The sequence below is a fragment of the Aethalodelphis obliquidens genome, unplaced genomic scaffold (assembly GCF_003676395.1).
Source record: "Aethalodelphis obliquidens isolate GAN/ISIS:26980383/991018 unplaced genomic scaffold, ASM367639v1 scaffold7, whole genome shotgun sequence".
Lineage (NCBI taxonomy): Eukaryota > Metazoa > Chordata > Mammalia > Artiodactyla > Delphinidae > Aethalodelphis > Aethalodelphis obliquidens.
In genome coordinates this window covers 43,046,662-43,070,878 of record NW_020837951.1, presented here as the reverse complement: position 1 = coordinate 43,070,878, position 24,217 = coordinate 43,046,662, and the positions used below count along the sequence as shown (strand labels likewise).

Below are 24,217 nucleotides of genomic sequence, written 5' to 3'. Positions count from 1 at the left end.
TCTGAGTCCTGTAAGGATTTAATGTGTTTCCAGATCTTTAATGACAGTACTGTCTATTATCTCATTGCAAAGTATGTTAATATAGGAAGAAGTCATCCAAAGCCATCTCTGTATAACCTGTTAATAAAGGAGGTGAGAGTGGTGGGTGGAGAAACATAGGGAGAGAGAGTGACTCTGACTGGGAATAATCTAGACGTTGTCTGCTTGGCCTGAGCTTTCCGGAGGAGACCCACCTTTAAAATTCACTTTCTAATGCCGTTTGCCCAGTTGTCCTGCATCAGTACACAGATTCCACAAATGTTCATCTCTTAACAAATTCAGAGAGAGGTTGTGAGATATTTGTTATAATTTTACTCCCAGCCTCTGCCCATCCCTTTCCAAACTCTACAAGTTTTCCCCATTTCTTTTATGTGTTCAAAATGCAGGCCATGAAGAATGACTGGTTGTGCAGCCTTTACTCCTGATTCTTGTATGTAGGTATAGGTACATAGCAACTGAAGACAGTATCAGACTGAGCTGCAAAGCAAGGCCCTTCATGAGCTTGGTTACTGACATGTGAAGAGTCTAAATGGATACACTTGTTTTCTAGCAATTTGTCCATCTCGCTCCAAACTACATAAGGTGCTTTTAGTTGCATTCAAGGTAAATCTCAGACAGGGTAGTCTTCAAGTGAAAGCAGCAGACATTGGACATTCTGATTTACAATTTTTTAAACTGGTAAAACAGCTTCTATCACTCACCACTGCATCTCTGCTCCAGCCCCAGTGAATGCTTGTCATTTCTGAAACACCTTCTGCTGTCGCATACCTGTGCTCCCTCCACCCAGTACACCATGACTCCGCCCTTCTCCACCTGACAAACTACTCTTCTTTCAAGGTTTATCACAAGTGATGAGAAGACTGAAGTCTTCTGTCAGGGGCAGTATTATAGTTTAATGATAAACAGCCCAGACACTGGAGTTAAGGCTACCTGGGTTTGAAGTCTAGTTAAGTCACTTATTGTTTATGAGATCTTGAGCAAATTACTTAATTTCAGTTTTCTCATCTATTAAATGGGACAATGAGTACCAGCCTCATACAGTTACCTCATAGAGTGAGCTTTCAAACAGGTTACCTGAAAAGGACTTAGGGTAGCGCCTGTTGTACTGTAGGCTGTGTAGGTATTGGTAAGTCATGTAGGAAGTGTAGTACGCTAAGTGAGCTATAACTTACGGGTTAGCTGTTCTTTTGGAAGTACTCGCCCCAAGTCTGAATTAGACGTGGCTCCTTTCTACTCTCTCAGAGGAAACACAATCATAACTCTTGGCACATCAACCAGAAGTTGACAGTTTACTTGCCCGGTTCCTCCAATGGACTGTGCTGAGACAAAAATAATGAACGGGTGAGGTTTCATATTCCCCAGCCCCCATCCCCAGTTGAGCATTTGGGTATTGTCTATTAGCTTCCCTACTCCCCGGCTCTCTATGAAGAGTGAGGGATTGAAAGACACATGGATGAACACCAGAGAAGAGTGGATGGAGAGGATGGGATGAACTGGGAGGCCTGAAATGGAAAAAGAGAGTGGTAACCGGGAAGATGGGGCAAGACCAGGGGATGGGACAGTGTGAGGAAGAGGAAGACTTCTTCTGTGCTTAGGTAATGAGAGGTGTCCATGAGTCGAGGAACAGAGCAAAGGAAACGCGAGGTAATTGCCATGGGCTAAGCACTTAGAGCACACTACACCATTTGTGAGATACTAGCAAAGATGGGAATTCCTTTTCAAACGAGGCTTCACTAGGAGGACACCTCTAGAGCTGATCTGTGGATCTCAACTTCGTTAGATTTATAAGATTACATGTTACACAAGCATAGGGGCAATGTCCTCATTCATTAATGTATTCATTTATTCATTAGAATATTGTGTATATTATATATGATATACAGAACAAATATTTATGAACAATTTCTGTGGGTCAGGCACTGTTCTAGGCACTGGTGATAAGGGAGCCAACAAGACAGACCATAGCACTGCTCTCATGGAGTTGTGTTTTAGTGCACGAAGTCAAATAATAAGTGAATAAATAAACAAATTCTAACAGTGATTAAGTGCCAAGTAGAATACAACATAGTGTGATGACAGAGAGCATGATAAAGGGAAAAGGGAGGTCTAAACTGAGAAATCTGGGAAGTGATTAAGGTTATATTTGAGTTGACATTCTTGAATGATAAGAAATGGCCAGCTCTTTCAAATGCTGAGGTCAGAGTGTTCCAGATAGAAGAAATAGCATGTGCAAAGGGCCTGGGGTCAACTCAGTGGAGTAGAAAACAGAGGGGAGGTTGGCGTGACTGCAGCCAAGTGCCAAAGGGGGTGCATCAGAGTGTCAGGAAGGACTAGATGATGTAGAGCTTTGTGGGTCATGGGAATAAGTTTGGATTTATTCAAAGGGCAATGGGAAGCTGCTAGAGGTTTAAAGTTGGCGGGGGGAGTCCAACTTAAAATTTTTGTTTATATTTGAGTTTTATACAAATTACTCTGGTCATTATATAGAGATTGGACAGCAAAAGGGTAGGAATAGGGAGACCAGTTAGATTATTGCAATGGTCAAGGTAAGAGGTGGTGGCTGGGACTGGGACTTTTTTTGGACTGAACAAGTCATTTGCTTGGCTTCCTTGAGATCCCTCTCCCTCCACTGGCATGTAAACTACTTGCCCTCAGGGATTTTTGTCTGTTTCATTCACTACTATATCCCCAGTATCTAGAATAGAATTTGGTATATAGAAGACACTTGCTAAATGTTGCTGAATGAATTCACAAAGAGGGACAAGAATGGTGCAGGGCAGAGTTAAAGAAAAAAATCAGAAGTTCTGTTTAGGACATGTTAAATGTGAGATACTTATTAGACATTTAAATGGAGACGTCAAATAGGCAAGTTAGAGGCATAAGTTTTGAGTTCAGGAGCAGATGTACATTTGGGGATCATTGACATAATGATCACCTAGGGTGGGCGTGGAGTTACAGAAAAGTCGATGAGCTGGTAACGAGCTGGGAGCTCCAACACTTAAAAGTTAAACTGAAGAGGAGAAGGTAGCAAAAGAGATAGAAAAGGAGCTTTTAAAAGGCGGGAGGAATGCGGAACAAAATTATGTCTTATAAGCTAAGATAAAATGGTTGTCATGAAGCAGGTCAACTGGTTTGAATGCTGCTAAGAGGCCAAGAAAGATATGAACAGGTAACTTGCTCTTAAATTTTTTTTTTAACATTTCATATCTAGCTTCGTTTATTTTTAACATCTTTATTGGAGTATAATTGCCTTACAATGGTGTGTTAGTTTCCGCTTTATAACAAAGTAAATCAGCTATACATATATATATATATATCCCCATATCTCCACCCTCTTGCATCTCCCTCCCACCCTCCCTATCCCACCCCTCTAGGTGGACACAAAGCACGGAGCTGATCTCCCTGTGCTATGCGGCTGCTTCCCACTAGCTATCTATTTTACATTTGGTAGTGTGTATATGTCAGTGCCACTCTCTCACTTCATCCCAGCTTACCCTTCCCCCTCCACATGTCCTCAAGTACATTCTCTACGTCTGCATCTTTACTCCTGTCCTGCCCCTTCGTTCTTCAGAACCATTTTTTTTTTTTTAGATTCCATATATATGTGTTAGCATATGGTATTTATTTTTCTCTTTCTGACTTACTTCACTCTGTATGACAGTCTCTAGGTCCATCGACCTCACTACAAATAACTCACTTCCGTTTTTTTTTTTTATGGCTGAGTAACATTGCATTGTATATATGTGCCACATCTTTATCCATTTATCTGTCGATGGACACTTAGTTTACTTCCATGTCCGGGCTATAGTAAATACAGCTGCAGTGAACATTGTGGTACATGACTCTTTTTGAATTATGGTTTTCTCAGGGTATATGCCCAGTAGTGGGATTGCTGGGTCATATGGTAGTTCTATTTGTAGTTTCTTAAGGAACCTGCATACTGTTCTCCATAGTGGCTGTATCAATTTACGTTCCCACCAACAGCGCAAGAGGGTTCCCTTTTCTCCACACCCTCTCCAACATTTACTGTTTGCATATTTTTTGATGATGGCCATTCTGACTGGTGTGAGGTGATACCTCATTGTAGTTTTGATTTGCATTTCTCTAATGATTAGTGATGTTGAGCATCCTTTCATGTGTTTGTTGGCAATCTGTGTATCTTCTTTAGAGAAATGTCTATTTAGGTCTTCTGCCCATTTTTGGATTGGGTTGTTTGTTTTTTGATATTGAGCTGCATGAGCTGCTTGTAAATTTTGGAGATTAATCCTTTGTCAGTTGCTTCATTTGCAAATATTTTCTCCCATTCTGATGGTTGTCTTTTCATCTTGTTCAGGGTTTCCTTTGCTGTGCAAAAGCTTTGAAGTTTCATTAGGTCCCATTTGTTTATTTGTGTTTTTATTTCCATTTCTCTAGGAGGTGGGTCAAAAAGGATCTTGCTGTGATTTATGTCACAGAGTGTTCTGCCTATGTTTTCCTCTAAAAGTTTTATAGTGTCTGGCCTTACATTTAGGTCTTTAATCCATTTTGAGTTTATTTTTGTGTATGGTGTTAGGGAGTGTTCTAACTTCATTCTTTTACATGTAGCTGTCCAGTTTTCCCGGCACCACTTATTGAAGAGGCTGTTTTTTCTCCATTGTATATTCTTGCCTCCATTATCAAAGATAAGGTGACCATATGTGCGTGGGTTTATCTCTGGGCCTTCTATCCTGTTCCATTGGTCTATATTTCTGTTTTTGTGCCATTACAATACTGTCTTGATTACTGTAGCTTTGTGGTATAGTCTGAAGTCAGGAAGCCTGATTCCTCCAGCTCCGTTTTTCTCAAGATTGCTTTGGCTATTCGGGGTCTTTTGTGTTTCCATACAAATTGTGAAATTTTTTGTTCTAGTTCTATGAAAAATGCCATAGGTAGTTTGATAGGGATTTCATTGAATCTGTAGATTGCTTTGGGTAGGGTAGTCATTTTCACAATGTTGATTCTTCCAATCAAAGAACATGGTATATCTCTCCAGCTGTTTGTATCACTGTTAATTTCTTTCATCAGTGTCTTATAGCTCTCTGCACACAGGTCTTTTGTCTCCTTGGGTAGGTTTATTCCTAGGTATTTTATTCTTTTTGTTGCAATGGTAAATGGGAGTGTTTCTTAATTTCTCTTTCAAACTTTTAATCATTAGTGTAGAGGAATGCAAGAGATTTCTGTGCATTAATTTTGTATCCTGCTACTTTACCAAATTCATTGATTAGCTCTAGTAGTTTTCTGGTAGCATCTTTAGGATTCTCTATGTATAGTATCATGTCATCTGCAAACAGTGACAGCTTTACTTCTTCTTTTCCGATTTGGATTCCTTTTATTTCTTTCTTCTCTGATTGCTCTGGCCAAAACTTCCAAAACTATGTTGAATAACAGTGGTGAGAGTGGACAACCTTGTCTTGTTCCTGATCTCAGAGGAAATGGTTTCAGTTTTTCACCATTGAGAACGTTGCTGGCTGTGGGTTTGTCATATATGGCCTTTATAATGTTGAGATAAGTTCCCTCTATGCCTACTTTCTGGAGGGTTTTTATCATAAATGGGTGTTGAATTTTGTCAAAAGCTTTTTCTGCATCTATTGAGAAGATCATATGTTTTTTCTCCTTCAATTTGTTAATATGCTTTATCACGTTGATTTGCATATATTGAAGAATCCTTGCATTCCTGGAATAAACCCCACTTGATCATGGTGTATGATCCTTTTAATGTGCTGTTGGATTCTGTTTGCTAGTATTTTGTTGAGGATCTTTGCATCTATGTTCATCAGTGATATTGGCCTGTAGTTTTCTTTCTTTGTGACATCTTTGTCTGGTTTTGGTATCAGGGGGATGGTGGCCTCATAGAATGAGTTTGAGAGTGTTCTTCCCTCTGCTATATTTTGGGAGAGTTTGAGAAGCATAGGTGTTTGCTTTTCTCTAAATGTTTTTTGTTGTTGTTGTTGTTGTTTTTTGCAGTACGCGGGCCTCTCACTGTTGTGGCCTCTCCCGTTGCGGAGCAACAGGTTCCGGACGTGCAGGCTCAGCGGCCATGGCTCTCGGGCCCAGCCGCTCCGCAGCATGTGGCATCTTCCCAGATCGGGACACGAACCTGTGTCCCCTGCATCGGCAGGCGGACTCTCAACCACTGCGCCACCAGGAAAGCCCTCTCTAAATGTTTGATAGAATTCGCCTGTGAAGCCATCTGGTCCTGGGCTTTTGTTTGTTGGAAGATTTTTAATCACAGTCTCAATTTCAGTGCTTGCAATTGGTCTGTTTTTATTTTCTATTTCTTCCTGGTTCAGTCATGGAAGGTTATGCTTTTCTAAGAATTTGTCCATTTCTTCCAGGTTGTCCATTTTATTGGCATAGAGTTGCTTGTCATAATCTCTAATGATCCTTTGTATTTCTGCAGTGTCAGTTGTTACTTCTCCTTTTTCATTTCTAATTCTATTGATTTGAGTCTTCTCCCTTTTTTCCTTGATTAGTCTGGCTAATGGTTTATCAATTTTGTTTATCTTCTCAAAGAACCAGCTTTTAGTTTTACTGATCTTAGCTATTGTTTCCTTCATTTCTTTTCATTTATTTCTGATCTGATCTTTATGATTTCTGTCCTTCTGCTAACTTTGGGGTTTTTTTGTTCTTCTTTCTCTAATTGCTTTAGGTGTAAGGTTAGGTTGTTTATTTGAGACATTTCTTGTTTCTTGAGGTAGGATTGTATTGCTATAAACTTCCCTCTTAGAACTGCTTTTGCTGCATCCCATAGGTTTTGGGTCATAGTGTTTTCATTGTCATGTGTTTCTAGGTATTTTTTGATTTCCTCTTTGACTTCTTCAGTGATCTCTTGGTTATTAAGTAGTGTATTGTTTAGCCTCCATGGTTTGTATTTTTTACAGATTTTTTCCTGTAATTGATATCTAGTCTCAAAGTGTTGCGGTTGGAAAAGATACCTGATACGATTTCAATTTTCTTAAATTTGCCAAGGCTTGATTTGTGACCCAAGATAGGATCTATCCTGGAGAATGTTGCATGAGCACTTGAGAAGAAAGTGTATTGTGTTGTTTTTGGATGGAATGTCCTATAAATATCAATTAAGTCCATCTTATTTAATGTATCATTTAAAGCTTGGGTTTCCTTATTTATTTTCATTTTGGATGATCTGTCCATTGGTGAAAGTGGGATGTTAAAGTCCCCTACTATGATTGTGTTACTATTGATTTCCCATTTTACGGCGGTTAGCATTTGTCTTATGTATTGAGGTGCTCCTAATTTGGGTGTATAAATATTCACAATTGTTATATCTTCTTCTTGGATTGATCCCTTGATCATTATGTAGTGTCCTTCTTTGTCTCTTGTAATAATCTTTGTTTTAAACTCTATTTTGTCTGATGTGAGAATTTCTACTCCAGCTTTCTTTTGATTTCCATTTGCATGGAGTATCTTTTTCCATCCCCTCACTTTCAGTCTGTATGTGTCCCTAGGTCTGAAGTGGGTCTCTTGTAGACAGCATATATACAGGTCTTGTTTTTGTATCCATTCAGCCACTCTGTCTTTTGGTTGGAGCATTTAATCCATTTACATTTAAGGTAATTATCGATATGTATGTTCCTATTACCATTTTCTTAATTGTTTTGGGTTTGTTATTGTAAGTCTTTTCCTTCTCCTGTGTTTCCTGCCTAGAGAAGTTTCTTTAGCATGTGTTTAAAGCTGGTTTGGTGGTGCTGAATTCCCTTAGTTTTTGTTTGTATGTAAAGATTTTAATTTCTCCATCAAATCTGAATGAGATCCTTGCTGGATAGAGTAATCTTGGTTGTAGGGTTTTCCCTTTCATCACTTTAAATATGTCCTGCCACTCCTTTCTGGCTTGTTGAGTTTCTGCTGAAAGATCAGCTGTTAACCTTATGGAGATTCCCTTGTATGTTAGTTGTTGCTTTTACCTTGCTGCTTTTAATATTTTTTCTTTGTATTTAATTTTTGATAGTCTGATTAATATGTGTCTTGGCGTATTTCTCCTTGGATTTATCCTATATGGGACCCTATGCACTTCCTGGACTTGATTGACCATACCTTTCCCATATTAGGGAAGTTTTCAACTATAATCTCTTCAAATATTTTCTCAGTCCCCTTCTTTTTCTCTTCTTCTTCTGGGACCCCTATACTTCGAATGTTGGTGCATTTAGTGTTGTCCCAGAAGTCTCTAAGACTGTCCTCAATTCCTTTCATTCTTTTTTCTTTATTCTTCTCTACAGTAGTTATTTCCACTATTTTATCTTCCAGGTCACTTATCCGTTCTTCTGCCTCAGTTATTCTGCTACTGATCCCTTCTAGAGAATTTTAAATTTCATTTATTGTGTTGTTCATCATTGTTTGTTTGCTCTTTAGTTCTTCTAGTTCTCCTTGTTAAACGTTTCCTGTATTTTCTCCATTCTATTTCCAAGATTTTGGATCATCTTTACTATCATTATTCTGAATTTTTTTCAGGTAGACTGCCTATTTCCTCTTCATTTGTTAGGTCTGGTGGGTTTTTGCCTTGCTCCTTCATCTGCTGTGTTTCTCTGTCTTCTCATTTTGCTTAACTTACCATGTTTGGGGTCTCCTTTTCGCAGGCTGCAGGTTCGTAATTCCCGTTGTTTTTGGCGTCTGCCCCCAGTGGCTAAGGTTGGTTCAGTGGGTTGTGTAGGCTTCCTGGTGGAGGGGACTGGTGCCTGTGTTCTGGTGGGTGAGGCTGGATCTTGTCTTTATGGTGGACAGGACCACATCCAGTGGTGTGTTTTGTGGTGTCTGTGACCTTATTATGATTTTAGGCAGCCTCTCTGCTAATGGGTGGGGTTGTGTTCCTGTCTTGCTAGTTGTTTGGCAGAGGGTGTCCAGCACTGTAGCTTGCTGGTCGTTGAGTGGAGCTGGGTCTTGGCGTTGAGATGGAGATGTCTGGGAGAGCTTTCGCCGTTTGATATTACATGGAGCTGGGAGGCCTCTGGTGGACCAATGTCCTGAACTCAGCTCTCCCACCTCAGAGGCACAGGTCTGACACTCGGCCGGAGCACCAAGACCTTGTCAGCCACATGGCCAGGTACGTGGGGAATTTTTTGCCTTTTGGGAAGTCTGAGGTCTTCTGCCACCATTCAGTAGGTGCTCTGTAGGAGTTGTTCCACATGTAGATATATTTCTGATGTATTTGTGGGGAGGAAGGTGATCTCCACGTCTTACTCCTCCGCCATCTTGAATGTCTCCTCCATTTAAATTTTTTTTCTTTTTTAACATCTTTATTGGAGTATAATTGCTTTACATTGTTGTGTTAGTTTCTGCTGTATAACAAAGTGAATCAGCTATACATATACATATATCTCCACATCTCCTCCCTCTTGCATCTCCCTCCTACCCTCCCTGTCCCACCCCTCTATGTGGTCACAAAGCACAGAGCTGATCTCCATGTGCTATGTAGCTGCTTCCCACTAGCTATCTATTTTACGTTTGGTAGTGTATATATGTCCATGCCACTCTCTCACTTCGTCCCAGCTTACCCTTCCCCCTCCCCGTGTCCTCAAGTCCATTCTCTATGTCTGCGTCTTTCTTCCTGTCCTGCCCAGGTTTTAGATAACTTTGACCACAGAGGTCTTAATAGAATGGTGGGATTACAAACCTGCCTGGAGTAGAATGAGTAAAGGAAGGGCATGAAGTGGAGAAAGGCACTATAAACAGCTCTCATATTTGCATTTCTAGCAATTAGCACATTGTTTGACTGGGTGGTTGCTCAATTTTTCTTGCATAAATAAATGAATGAATAACCTATGCATGCATCAATCCGTCTATCCATCCCTGGGGTTTCAGACTTCAAATGTTGAAGGCACAGACTTATCTAGTGAGAAGACATTTGTATCAGGAATTAGGAGACGGAATCAGGTCTCCATCGTCACTGTCTAGATTTCTGAACTTGGTCAAACCAATATCTTTCTGTGCCTCAGTCTCCTTTTCTATAAAATGAAGACGTTAGACTAGATGGTCTCTAAGATCCAGCTTTAGAATCCTTGACCCAGGGCCTATTCTTTAGAAGTTTTAAATGTCAGAATAAATATACCAATGTAAGTACAGTGTCATTCTTAGATTTTACAAATTAGCTCTAAGCAGAGTTGAAAGTTTCAGCGGATACCATATGTTCACTCTTCAGGCAAAGCCTATCTGTATGAGATTAATGCCAGCATAGAGTGGGTGGCTGTGTGCTTCGTGGGGTGAATATATTACTAATGGTCACTGAGGGAAAAGGAGTCAACTCTCTCTTTCCTTGTGGATTCTTCCCTTTTTGTCTTAAAGGATGCTCAATTTTCCTTTATTTAAAATAAAACATGTTTTATCAGATTCTGCATCTGAACCAATTAACATTCTATTCTGCCAAATGAAGCTTCTTGGATAACTGGGTCATGTTCACAGACAATGCACCTTCCCACCATTTCTTTGGGGAATCTTGCTTTCATTCACGTGGCTTCGGCCCTGTGCACCTCTCTCATTTCATCCTGTACTACTTCCCCCCACTCTCTGAGGGCCAATCACGTTGGCCTTCTTGTTCTTGAATATGTCAACCTTGTTCCTGCTTTTGCATCTTTGGATTTGCCATTTTTCAGCCTAAGATGTTCTGTTCCTAGCTTTTCTTCTGTTGGGCTCTTCTTATCACCTCCTCTGTAAGGTCTTCCTCTAAAGTACTACTTAATCCAATCTAGAGTATTATCCTCCACCCCCACCCTAACACTGTCACTGTCAGTTCACACAGACACACACATACACACACACACACACACACACACAATTCAAAATTATCTTATTTTCCTTATTTATTACCGTCCACCTCCACCACCACCACACCTGCCTCACCCCCGCAAGGAGAAGGTAAGCTCCATGAAATCAGAGTCTCACCTGTCTTGTTCATGGTTATATTCCCCAGTATCTAGGATGGTGTCTCACACATACCTAGTGATGGATAAATATTTGTTGAACAAATACATAAGCTCTCCCCTCTACTGAAACTATTGACTATAGTCACTGGTGGCCCACTCAAACAGAATGGCTTTTCTTCTTGTTTTACATTGCTTAGTTGCCGTTGACCCTATTGATCTCCTCTTTTTTAAAAAAACGATTTTCCAGAACTTGGCTTCTATGACAGCATGACAACAACCCTCTTGTTATTCTTCCCTTGCTTCCTTTGCTGACTTCTCTTCTTTTTCCTCTCCTAACGTGGAGAAGACTCATCAGCTCTCTCTATATGTATTATACCCTCTCTCATGAGTCTTTAAATGAATGCAGCCGTCCTAGCACAATTCTACCAGTGGTTTAAAAGCTCAGCTAATGGAAATAGATATTGGCTCCTGTATTCATTCAGTCCACTGTCCCATTTACCTCGCAGGTCTGCTGTTTGCTATTCTTATCTTCCCTGGCTTTCCAGTCCTCTTGGATCCACACTCAGGCTCCCAAAAGGACAATGGGGACTGGAGGTAGTGGTGAGTTGTACAGTCACATTTTTCCAACCTTCTGCATTCTTTCTTCCATGATTTGGAAATTGCTCTCCAGCTACATGCACCACAGTGGGTCAGAAGTTGTCCCATCTCCTTCTAGCCCCTCTAGACCCACTTTGGCCAGCCCAGCACTGCTGCCTGAAAATGAGGATCACACAGGTATGGTTTTCTTCCCCAGAAAGCTGTTCACCCTCTAGACTAGAACTGGCATCTCTATCTCCAGATAGGGTCTCTATCTCCAGCCAGCATTTCTCATTTTCTCTCAGGTCTCTTATCTTTGCCTTATAAAGAAAGTTGAAGTTGAAGTCACTTCATGACAGACTCACTTCAGAAAAAGAAACTTTAACTCACCTCACCCTACTCTGACCACTTCCTTTGAATATCTTATCACCTAAGTAATTTGAATTTACTTATGATTTAATCATAAATCATTGGACACTTATGTGGTGTGAGACTCTGTATGAATTTTATGCTACATCTTTTTTAAAAGAACATGTAGGGCTTCCCTGGTGGCGCAGTGGTTGAGAGACCGCCTGCTGATGCAGGGGACACGGGTTCATGCCCCAGTCTAGGAAGATCCCACATGCCACGGAGCGGCTGGGCCCGTGAGCCATGGCCGCTGAGCCTGTGCATCCGGAGCCTGTGCTCTGCAATGGGAGAGGCCACAACAGTGAGAGGCCCGCGTACCATAAAATAATAATAATAATAAAATTAAAAAAATAAAAAAGAACATGTAAATGTTTACTTTGAATAATTCCTACTACCAAAAGCATTTTACTTTATCAACAATTTTGATTATAGAAATAATACATGCTTGTTTTAACAAGTCAAATCCTCCAGAGCTGTTAAATATGCATTACTTATCCAAGCATTCCATAAAGATTGCTTGGAGTCCTATTATGCGCTGGGCATTCTTTAGGAGTGAAACTATAGAAGTGAACCAAGTTCCAGCTCACAGGAGCTCGTGTGCTAGCAAGAGAGATACACAAACCGGAACAAGGTCACATGAGGATAAGTGCAATGAAGAAAAGTAAGATGGAGTCAGGGGTGAGGAATTTCTGGGTGGCAGAGTGGGAATGGCTATTTTAAACAGAATGTTCAAGGATGGTGTTCAGTTAACATTGAACAGAGTCCCAAATGGCTGTAAAATGTATACATGAAAAACAGTTTTTGGTAAATCACATTTTAAAAAAATTGCTAAATGTTCATTCAGCACATTGATTTTTAGAAAATTCAGCGAGAACCAGAAAAGGGGAAAACCGAACCTAAATGTCATTCTGGCTGAAGGGTAGACCAGAGAATCTGCTAATGCATTCTGCCTTTATTTCCAAGCATTTCCCCAGGAAGAAGCCACCGTACTCCTTGTACTGCCCACAAAGACCACAGACCACTCAGGTGCAGTTTGCAGATGGTATGCTGAGTGAGGAAGGAAAAGCCACTCCGGCTTACTCCATTAAATGGCAGCGCAAATGCTCACTTTGTGATAAGGACAACATGAACACCATGCCACTCAGTGGGTTCGTTAAGATGCTTCCACTATATTGATGCCAGATACAAAGCCACATTGCAGCAAATTGGCCAGACAAGAAGTAAGAGAACAGAATACTTGGTCCCACACAAACTGCCTTTTAACCCACAAATACTTGAACTTCACTCTGGGCTTTAGACCAGGGAGTCAACTGGGAAAGGCCTCCAAAGACAAAGGAAAACAAAAGCAGCTTCTGCTCCCTGGCTGCTAAAGGAAAAGAGGTTTTTGTTTGTTGCTTGTTTTTAACCTATTCTAGAGCCAAAATGCAGTGCTTCTCCCTTGCAGACACCAGTGCCCACTACAGACAGAAGTTACAAAGTTGCCGTGGCTTTTCAGTATTGATACGGAGAGGCTCTCTGAGAGATGGATTCTCCAGTTCAATATTCACAATCATTTTGTCAAAAATATTTACTTAGTTGTTTAAAAAACTTACTATAGTCATTCTGGGCCACTTCAACCACAGCAAGACATAATTTGAGCCTAACCAATCACTTGTTATAGTTCATACATATGTCTTGAAATTCTGGGAACTATTTGTCTCCAAGCTCTAGCAAAACCAAAGACGGCCTCTGTGACTTTGCAGAAGTCTTCTTCCCCAGGGAAGGCTAATTGCAACTTTTGACAATGTAAATTATTGATAGGCAGCCACACACATGTATTTCAAAAACTAAGTGGCCTTCAACAGATGAATGGATAAAGATGTGAGATACACACACACACACACACACACACACACACACACACACACACTGGAATATTACTCAACCATAAAAAAGGATGGAATAATGCCATTTGCAGCAACATGGATGGACCTAGAGATTATCATACTAAGTGAAGTAAGTCAGAGAAAGAAAAATACAATATATCACTTATATGTGGAATCTAAAAAAAAGATACAAATAAACTTATTTACAAAACAGAAATAGACTCACATAGAAAACTAAATTATGGTGACCAAAAGAGAAAGAGGGGGAAGGGATAAATTAGAAGTTTGGGATTAACAGATACACATTACTATACATAAAATAGATAAACAACAAGGGACTACTGTACAGCACAGAGAACTATATTCAATATCTTGTTACAACCTGTAATGGAAAAAAAAATATATATATATATGTTCTTATATATATTCTTATATATACACACACATATATACATATATGTCTAACTGAATCACTTTGCTGTACACCTGAAACTAACACAACATTGTAAATCAATTATACTCCAATTATAAAACAAAAACAAACAAACAAAAACTAAGTGGTCTAACAAAAGGTGAGAAGCACAACCAGGTCACTTTTTGCTCTTTTCTGTGAACTGGAAAAGTTCATATTTGCTCCAAAACTTTCCCATCTGGGAAAAGGAACAATTTATATTAAGATATAAAAAACAAATCAAAGCAAATAAACTATATGATTTCTTACACTGGAATTTGTTACCTAAGATTCCACCACTTCTCCTACTTTCTGTTACTTTCTATGCACTTATTTTCCCCAAGTTATTTTTACTTTACCAAAGTGGACTTTGCTGTCACCATTGGAATTCATCCAGCTCAAGGAAAAACTTGGAATCAGTATAGGCACTGGTTGAGCAGGAATGAAATAGACAAGCCACAGTGCCCCCAAACCTTTTTATTGAAGAAATAGCAAGCTTTTTAAACCCTGGGAGGATACCGGAATGAACAAGAAAGAAAAGTTGATCTATGTGGGACGATCTATTCTCTGTTCATGTTATCTGGCTTTCTAAATGTCATACGTTGACCCTGCAGTCACATCACACATACAAACGAATATATCTTAAATAAATGTGTGCAATAATCATGTCGGAATTTTTTCTTGCCTATTCCTATGTTACAACTGTTGGAAAGGGAATTTAACAACAAAGAAACTTACTTAGGAGACCTCATGTGTTAATTAATTTTTAGAAATAACCCCACAAAAAGAAGGTGGAAAGTAATTGATGGAATAAAGCAAGTAGAGAAATGGGAATTAAAAAGAGGAGCAAGTGAAAATGAAACGAAATGACTGTGTAGGAGACAGCAGACCTATTTTAAGTCTGCAGGGCTAGGAAAGGAATAACAACTAGATTATCTATTTGGAAACTTGGGCAGATTAGAGGAAAAGGAATAGGCTCACTTCTCTAAATCAGAGAGAAATTAAGATTTTTTTTTTTAAGTTAAAAATGGAGGGACCAGGTGGGATCTGGAGCCGTTGGGTAGTGAAGCGGTTGCAGATTTTAGGGACAGAAAAACATTAGTTCAAATTCCATTACCAGCTGTGAATAACTTTTTGTCCCTGAGCTTCAATTTCCTCATCTGTAAAATGGGAACGCTAATGTCGACTCCACAGAGAGGTTGTAAAAAAACAGAGATCATTTACGTCAAGTTCGTAGCACGCTGTGATCACTAAGTGAATTGTAAAACAATACTTCAGTCCCGAAGAGGAAAAAAAGTCTCCCTGTCACTTGCCAAACTGAGCTGAGTACGATTAGACAGAAAATCAAGTACACATGGGAAAAAAAACACCCTTGTTCACTAAACACCTGTGGGAAAGACGAAAAAGAAAAATCTTATGATGTTGGGGCTATGGATGGAAACAGCCAGCGCGCATCTCTTAGAAATGACAAAGAGGAACAACACGATCGTTATACTTTGTCATTTTAAAAAGCATTTTCTTCCTCTACCCATATTTCAGGTATGCAAGGACTGTTATCTCTTTACATTTGTCCTAGAACTCCTGAAGTTTTCTTGAGTGTAAACTTGGTTTTACATCATCTCATTTCAGTCAAATCCTCCTAGGTCTTAACATCTTCTGGAAAATGCACAGGGACTGCTCACCTGGTCTTCAGGCCAGTGACACAACTACGTTTCTGACCCAAATCCTCTAGCTCTTAGCTCAGCCCGACACCAGGTCCTACTCTTTCTATTGTAACTGTCATCACTCTCCCAATCCTATGATCTCCATTCCTGAGGAAGATTCCTAGTTACACAGTCTCTTATTTCCTTTCAATGAATTCAAATCCGTTTTCCACGTACCAGATTTTGGAAGAGACAAGTTTAAGAATACCAACTTTATGGGCTTCCCTGGTGGCGCAGTGGTTGAAAGTCCGCCTGCCGATGCAGGGGACACGGGTTCATGCCCCGGTCCGGGAAGATCCCACATGCCGCGGAGCGGCTAGGCCCGTAAGCCACGGCCGCTGAGCCTGCACGTCCGGAGCCTGTGCTCCGCAACGGGAGAGGCCACAACAGTGAGAGGCCTGCGTACTGCAAAAACAAAAAACAAAAACAAAACAAAACAAAACAAAAAGAATACCAACTTTACTTTTAAATATCCATTCTTCATAACTATGAAAACCAATTTCCAGTTTTCCAGAGTAATCAACTCAAGAGAAAAAATGAATAATTCAGTAAATACAAGTGAAATTTGGATTCAGTCAAATATCTAGGGTTGTTCTACAAGGAACACAGTGGTATAAATAATCAGAATGGACTCATAAGTACTCCTTTCCAGACTTTCAGAAGTTTAGTCCTGGTTACCGGCCAGAATTACTAGGATCTTCATTTTCCTGGTCATTGTTCTGATTTTTTTTAAGTGATAGACTGAGGACCCCCTGAATAAGCAACACACTATGATGACTAATGTAACTCCCTGCTGTAATCAAATATGACTTACAGTTATTGAAATATAAAATTATAAGGTTAGCACCCAGGAGTTAACAAGAAATGTTAAACAGTTTCAAAAAATGAGAGTAATTTTAGCCAGTAAGTCAAATTTTTATTTTTCCTTTATTCTCAACAAGCATCTATAATTTCCATATGGTTCGTAGATTTTTTCTCATATAAAATTCTCGTATTTCTCATTCTCCTGTTAATCAATGATTACCAACATTCAAATGATGGAAAGACTTCAGTGACACACTGGATTATCTCTCAGCTAACACTGGAATGTATTACACAGCACATCTACATGAGGGCCATCTATCCTTTCTTTGAATGTCCCCAGTAACAGAGACCAGCACAATTCATTATATTGTTAGGTGGTTCTGGCAGTGTAAAAGGACTTCCAAAAACTGAGTCAAACCTGTGATTCTGGGAATCTGTACACAAAGTCTTTGTGCTGGGTTTAGTTTTCTCTCCTGGAGCAAACCTTTCCATTTCTATGAAGCAGTTTTTTGTACGTTTCAAGAATTATCAAGCCTTCCCTTGAATTCCCTTTCTCATTGTCATCACACACACATGGAAAAAGGGACTGAATCTTTCTTCCACTCTTCTGAGATTCTTGTGACTTCTACACTCTTCCTCTTGGGTCAGGTTCCCACATGTGCCACTACACTGCCATGCAGCTAACTTCCTGTAGGGCCCTTACCTTTCGCCCATGGCCCATGGCCCCTGGAGTTGAATATTGCTGAGAGATGAGGGTGGGGGGAGGAAACAGGTGGGAGGTGGGCAGAGAACAAATGGGGAGAAACGCAATGATCAGAGCATCTGGAACTGCTACGGCCAAAGGGCTAGGGAATGTATTCAGGGATTCCCGCAGTGAAGTGGGAGAGGGTGGCAACCTCATTTTTCGTAGAGAGGCCTTTTCACACCACCTTGCTCCTGACACGTGTCTACTGAGGGATAGTGTGATGAGCACAGAAATAACAGGAAGGCAGAAAAATGTAGAGGGCTGCTGAAGCAGGCAGGAGCCTCCCCCAGCCCCTGCCCCTGAGCCTTGCACACCAGGCACCGTGCAATGGTGTCCACAGTGCAGAGCTCTGAGCCTGGCCCACGGAAGGCACTCAATACAGTTTGCTAACTGAAGAAATCAATTTCAGGTTCAGGGACTCCTTCGCTCCTTCCCAAACTTACTCATTTATTCAGTTCCATAAATATTTGTTGAGCCCCTTCTCTGTGCAAGGCATTCTTTTAGACACTGATGATACATCAGTGAGCCAAACAGACAGAACTCCCCGCCCTCGTGAAACTTACATTTCAACGTTAGGGAGACACAATAGTAGTTAGTATGTCCTATGCCAGCTGTGATGGGGCATTGCAGACAAATAATTATCAAAGTAGTTGATAGATTATAATCTATAGATTGATACATTATAGATGATCAAAATCTATAAATAGAGACGATGAGGAGGATGAGTTATTATCTTATAAAAGGTGGTCAGGGAAGCACTCACTGTTTAGATGACATTTGAGCAGAGAACTAGAGTAAGTTCACTGAGCTAGCTATGCAGATATCTGGGGGAACAGTGTTTCAGTCAAAGGGGAACAGCAGATGCAAAGCCCATGAGGCAAAAACACATGCTTGTCATGTTCCAGGAACAGCAAAGCAGTCAGCACGTCTATAACGGGAGGTGGAGAGGGGTTGGGAGGAAGTCCTAGTAGATGAGGTTAGAGGGAACCAGAGCATGTACTTGTATCCGCGGGTTCCCAGTTGGGAAGTTCCCAACTTCCCAACTCCCAACTTCTTAGAGACACCCTAAGAAGGTTTTTAATAACACCAGTGACTGGGCCCCAGACCAGACCAATTAAGTCAGAATCTCTGGAGGTAGGCTTGGGAACACAGTGAAAACCACCACTGTAGGCCAATGGTGTTTTTGATCAGAGGACTGACCTGGTCCAACCTCTTCTTTTTTTTTTTTTTTTTTTAATTTTTTGGCCATGCCACGTGGCATGTGGGATCCCAGTTCCCCTACCAGGAATCAAACCCCCATCCCGTGCATTGGAAGCACGGAGTCTTAACCACTAGACAGCCAAGGCAACCTCTTCTAGAGAGACCAGCATTCTCTTAAGGCAGAAATGCCTTAACAAATTAACTCATTGACATGGATGACTTTCTCTTAAAAGTCTTAAGAGCTGGGCTTCCCTGGTGGCACAGTGGTTGAGTCCGCCTGCCGATGCAGGGGGCACAGGTTCGTGCCCCGGGTCCAGGAAGATCCCACATGCCACGGAGCAGCTGGGCCCGTGAGCCATGGCCGCTGAGCCTGCGTGTCCAGAGCCTGTGCTCCGCAACGGGAGAGGCCACAACAGTGAGAGGCCCGCGTACCGGAAAAAAAGTCTTAAGAGCTAATTATTTCTGGTTTGATAGGGGGAGACGATTAAAGGGGAAGGCGCTGGATGCCTGATGATGAAGAGAAGAGGGCCCCCAAATTGGAGCAAGTCTGCAAGGATGGGACAGTCAGAAGTGGGGGACAATCAGCGTGGAGCACACTCAGTAGCGAAGTGGTTTGATGAGGACTTTGGGGTTGCAGAGGGCAGGGTCTGAGGCTCAGCCCAGTTGTTTACTAGCTGTGTGAAACTGGATCACACAGTTGTTTACTAGCTGTGTGAACCTGGATCATTGGATGATCATTTCTCGCCTCAGGGTCCTCATCTGTAAAGTGGGATGATAATATGATTTGCTTCTTTGGATTATTAGAAAGATGGATTGAGTTGTTTATTTTATGTGCTTAGAACAATGCCTGGTTTAGCATACGTAGTGGAGAAATGGCATAAAGTCAACTTAAAGAAATGTCAGATGTTACTATTATTATTATTAGCTTTCACCGTTTTGACATGCCCTGATTTGACCTTACTTGAGCCTCAACACAAATTAAGCTGTTAACAAAGGCATTTCTCATTCTGGGCAAAGACTGAGCACCACGGCCATCACCATCTCCTTACTGGTTGACGTCTTGAGCTTTCTAGCTAAATCACAAGTTATCTTAAATAAAAGAAATCTTAACATTTCCTCAATGATTCCCTCTCACTTTTTAAGGCACTATTTTGTATGACTAAAATTTTGAAAAGCTTGAGAAGTATAGGTTTCAGTAAAATATAAAATCAATGTTAGATTAAAATTTTCTGGACAATACTCATGTTCACAGGAAATACTTTAGAATGTATGTACAAGATAATTAAATGGTCAATAGGTAAAGTAAAAAGCTCAGACATTATATTTTTTGAAGTATCTTACTGTCCCCTTAGTTATTTGGTAGAGAATTTAAAAATAGCAATTACTTCTGCATAATCCAACCTGCAGGACTGGGGGAAAGACTGAGACCTCTCAATGTATGGTGTCCTTCCAAAATCAAGGTTCTATTGTGAGATATGCCAAGGCCCTTCTTCAAGACAAATAATCTACTGTACATCTTTTTTCTGGAATGGACTTTTATGGAAAATATTGTCAACATCTAGTCACTTTAGCTCTCAAAATGCTTCATCTTAAGAGAAGGTTTTGGATTTTCATATATATTCTTGTGGAAGGAAAGGGCTGTGGTTTGGACTTTGTAAGGTCTTTATTCAATATAAACCAATAGGTAAAGAAATCTCTGACAGGAATCTGAAACACTGTCCCTGGTGCTCATAAATACTCAACTGTATTGTCTGAAATGACTTATCTCAGTCCTGACTGTGGGCTCAGATTTACTGTACAGTTCATCAACTTCTCAGCATGACGGATAATGAATGTTTCATTTACATCGCTAATTGCCAAGCTATGGTTCCCGCAACCTTTAACCCGTATGCTTTATCCCATTATCACCATATGTCAATATAATTGCATTTAACATTCCAAATGATAAACTTTCTTCTATGCAGAGAAATATTTTTCGCAAAGAAATCATGTGAGGACTGCTGATAAAAATTCAAGTTTATTACAGGAAAGGACAAGGACTAACCCAGAAGAATAGGTAGATTCTCATAACTGGTAAAATTCATTTTTGGACAAGGACTTTTGATTTCATAGTTAGGAAAAATAAAGGTATTTTCTTAAGAAATTACCTTTGTTAGCTTTTTTTTTTTTTTTTGTGGTACGCGGGCCTCTCACTGTTGTGGCCTCTCCCGTTGCGGAGCACAGGCTCCGGACGCGCGGGCTCAGCGGCCATGGCTCACGGGCCCAGCCACTCCGCGGCATGTGGGATCCTCCCGGACCGGGGCACGAACCCGTGTACCCTGCATCGGCAGGCGGACTCCCAAACACTGCGCCACCAGGGAAGCCCCCTTTGTTAGCTTTTAATTCAACAATTGCATAGAAAGAGATTCCCAAAGTGGTGCAATGAAATCTTCAGGCTTATGTAATATCCCTCCAAAATCTTTTTAAACTAATTAGTAATAACTACATGATCCAGTTATATTTTGTCTTTATCAGCCAGTAAACCAATAATGAAGTAATCCCTACCGTGACCACTAATTCAGACTTGAACAAATTTTCACAGAAAGGAGTGAAAAATATCAAGTATCAAAACTCCTAAACTGGGGCTTCCCTGGTGGCGCAGTGGTTGAGAGTCCGCCTGCCGATGCAGGGGACACGGGTTCGTGCCCTGGTCTGGGAAGATCCCACATGCCGCGGAGCGGCTGGGCCCGTAAACCATGGCCGCTGAGCCTGCACGTCCGGAGCCTGTGCTCCGCAACGGGAGAGGCCACAACAGTGAGAGGCCCGCGTACCGCAAAAAAAAAAGAAAAAGAAAAAAATCCTAAACTGGAAGAAAAGTTGTGAGACCCATTTGGCCACATGTATTCAAGATTCATTTAAAGATGGGCTTTGAGCATCAGGCGATGTCTGTTTGTGGATTTGCCCAGGGGCACACAGACTGCTCTGCAAAGCTGGGCTGTGCTTGCCACCTTGTCCTCCAGGGTTTCCTACCTCAGCACATGATCCAGTACATCCATCAACACATCCCGTTAGTTATAACTCAAACGTATACCTTAAAGTTGTCTATTACAGCTCCGCTGCCCCCCCCCCCCCCCGCATCCTATTCAAGTCATTGTCAGCTCTCCTGGTCTGTTATAGAAGCCTCTATTCTATCTCTTTATTTCTGTCCTTACCTCTTTCCCATCAGTTATTTGCCACGTCCCTACCCTTCTTAGAGTCCTCCAGTAGCTTCCATTGTACTCAGAATAAAAACCTAGGGGTAAGACAGGAATAAAGACACAGACCTACTATAGCACAGACTTGAGGATATGGGGAGGGGGAAGGGTAAGCTGTGACAAAGTAAGAGAGTGGCATGGACATATATACACTACCAAATGTAAACCCAATAGCTAGTGGGAAGCAGCCGCATAACACAGGGAGATCAGCTCGGTGCTTTTTGACCAGCTAGAGGGGTGGGATAGGGAGGGTGGGAGGGAGACGCAAGAGGGAGGAAATATGGGTATATACGTATATGTATAGCTGATTCACTTTGTTATAAAGCAGAAACTAACACACCATTGTGAAGCAATTATACTCCAATAAAAATGTTAAAAAAAAAAAAACCTCATAAATCCGTTGTTTACTCTGGCCTGTGAGGCCTGTGTTGGGTGATCTCTGACCCAACGACCTCTCCAGCCATGCCACGCCACTCTCCTCCCCACATTCACTACGATCCATTCAGTTCCTAAAGGATGTTCTGTCAATTTCCTGAATGTGTCAATCTATTTCCCGCTTCAGAGGCTCTGCACTGCTATTCCCTTTGCCTGCAATGCTCTTACCCATAAACCTCTGCGACTCTGGCATACCCTTAATTTATAAGCCTAGAAACCACCTTTTCAAGGAAGCTTTTCGAAACCTCCCCATCTAATGTAAATTAGGTTATATTGGCATCACATTTTCTCATAGCAGCACCCTATGCTTTTCTTTTTGTTTTTGTTTTTGTTTTTGCGGTACGCGGGCCCCTCACCGCCGTGGCCCCTCCCGTTGCGGAGCACAGGCTCCGGATGCGCAGGCCCAGCGGCCATGGCTCACGGGCCCAGCCACTCCGCGGCATGTGGGATCCTCCCGGACCGGGGCACGAACCCGTGTCCCCTGCATCCGCAGGCAGACTCTCCACCACTGTGCCATCAGGGAAGCCCCTATGCTTTTCTTTATAGCACTAAATTAGTTTGAAATATACATTTATATGTGTGATTATCTGTTTAATGTCTAGCTCTCCCACTAGACCGAAAGCTCCCTGAGGATAAAAAACCACGTGTACTTTTATCTCCTTCTATCCCTCGTACCTAGCACATAGCATGTTGAATGGGTGAAGGAGTTCGTTAAAATATCTTGCTTGGTGTTTCACATTCTACTCTACCAGACTCTAATTCCCTAAACCCGAAGTGCACTGCAAAGAAGATGGGGAAGTTGGAGTCAGGGTGTGGGTAGGTAGATAATGTAAGTAAGTAAGTACGTAGGTAAGATAACCAGAGACACAGAAACGCAGAAAATGTGGGGAAGGCCCAAATGCACTTCGGCCCCTTAGAGGAGAAGTAACACAGAAGAACTTTCAGAAAGGGAGAGAATGAGTGGAAGAATGCCCTTCATCAGGAGGAAGATTCAGCATTTTTGAGAATTTTAGAGAGGCAGTACAATGGAGTGGTTGAGACCATGAACTCTGGAGCCAGATGCCGCCTCCTCATACTTGGGTGACCTTGTGAAAGTTCTTATACTCTCTGTGCTTCACCCTCTTTGTTTGAAAAATGGACATAACAATAGTACTTCTTCCCAGAGTCATCATGAGGAGTAACTGAGTTAATTTTTGTAAAACCCACTGAAGAGCACCTGTCACATGTTACGTTCTACATAAGTATGTTAAAAAAAATAAAATTTTGGAGTTACAAGCAGTATAGCTTGGTTAGGAGATATTTCCTTGGGTTCTACTGCTTTCTATCTTAATGAATTATAACACATATAGTTAGTGTCTCACTAAACACCAAGGTCAATAACCAAAGAGCTAGTCCACTCTAAGTCTCAGCGATGACATATTTCTAGATTACCACTGATTACACTATTTCTCTGAGTAGAAAATGCACCAAAGACTAGTGGGTGTCCTGATGGCTGGGATGAGTTACATGATAGAATGAGGGCCAGACCAGAAGCCAGAAGTCATGGTATTATCCACAGTCCTGCTATCACCTAGTTGTGTGACCTTGGCAGGTGTTCTAGGTCTTAGATTGTTGTCTATGAAAGAAGGACGTTGAATTAGACAATCTCAATATCTCTCTTAGCCTCTCAAATTATGTCTTCTATTTCTTTAGTTTCTTTTAAAATGACCAAGCAGTACATATAGAAGGTATTGTGGTGATTAAACGGAAAGGCACTTATCTAAAAATAAAGGAGACACTTAACAAACATCAACTGCATCTGATTACATATTTCCTAACCGGAAGTCCTGTGACCTGTGAGATCGGTGGAGGGGAGCTCAAGAGAACCGC

General features: G+C 41.2%; 1 protein-coding gene across 5 annotated transcripts in view; it reads right to left on the bottom strand.

Moving 5' to 3' along the window:
- The window catches only part of PRUNE2 (prune homolog 2 with BCH domain), a 272,472-nt gene that overhangs the window by 138,425 nt on the left and 109,830 nt on the right, over positions 1 to 24,217 (bottom strand). The window lies entirely within an intron of this gene.